We start from the raw sequence: 823 nt of genomic DNA, 5'->3' as shown, positions 1-823 counted from the left end.
TTTATATTTTAGCGACTAGTGTGAACAAAAAAAAATGATCTAGGAAAAAAAATAAGCATTCACACTAGGGTTACTATGCAAGTATAAGTATCGTTTCAAGTAATATAGAGCTTTCTTTAAAAACCTCAGTATCGTTCCCACAAGGAAGTTGTAACTTTCGAAAATGACATAGAAAAACTTCTATTAAAACTACAAAAACAATTAATAGAGAAAAATGTTGAAATACCTTGAAAAGATTAAAACTAAATATATGCAAGATTTAATTCTAAGCAGAAAGTAAGTGCAAATTTTATAACTTAACACTTTTAAAAAGAGTTCAAATGACATGGAAAAGATCTTTCCACTTGTAAAGAGATCATAATAAATGTAGGATTTGAATATTTAAAAATATAAAATGTTGTATTATGATAAATAGGAGAATACCCATTCTTTACCCCCTTTCGATGCATGTAAAAAACATTGGCTAATCTTAAATTTATTCCTGATTGTATAGTAGTGTTGAGTAGAGTTTGGTCTCTCACCTCCAGATTACCCACTATGTCCTCTTTATAGAAACTACCAGGGGCTCGGGTTCCAAACTCAAGATCGAATTGATAAAAGAATCTGGTCTTTCACCCTAAAAATATCAATTCTACACCCATCAAAGCTTATTTTCTTATCTATTTGCGCTAACCAGTGAACTGTGTTGGCCTCCCATCCTAAAGGTTAACGTAGAACTCACAATTTTGGTGAAATCATAGCCCTCAAGGGTCATTTAGTTTCGCAACGGATTTTAACCACACAAGTGGCCAGTTTGCAAAGTCAATGAAGAACCGGTAAAAAT

The sequence above is a fragment of the Phalaenopsis equestris genome, unplaced genomic scaffold, assembly GCF_001263595.1.
Source record: "Phalaenopsis equestris unplaced genomic scaffold, ASM126359v1 Scaffold000094, whole genome shotgun sequence".
Taxonomy (NCBI): Eukaryota; Viridiplantae; Streptophyta; class Magnoliopsida; order Asparagales; family Orchidaceae; genus Phalaenopsis; species Phalaenopsis equestris.
Note: the sequence above shows the minus strand (reverse complement) of the source record.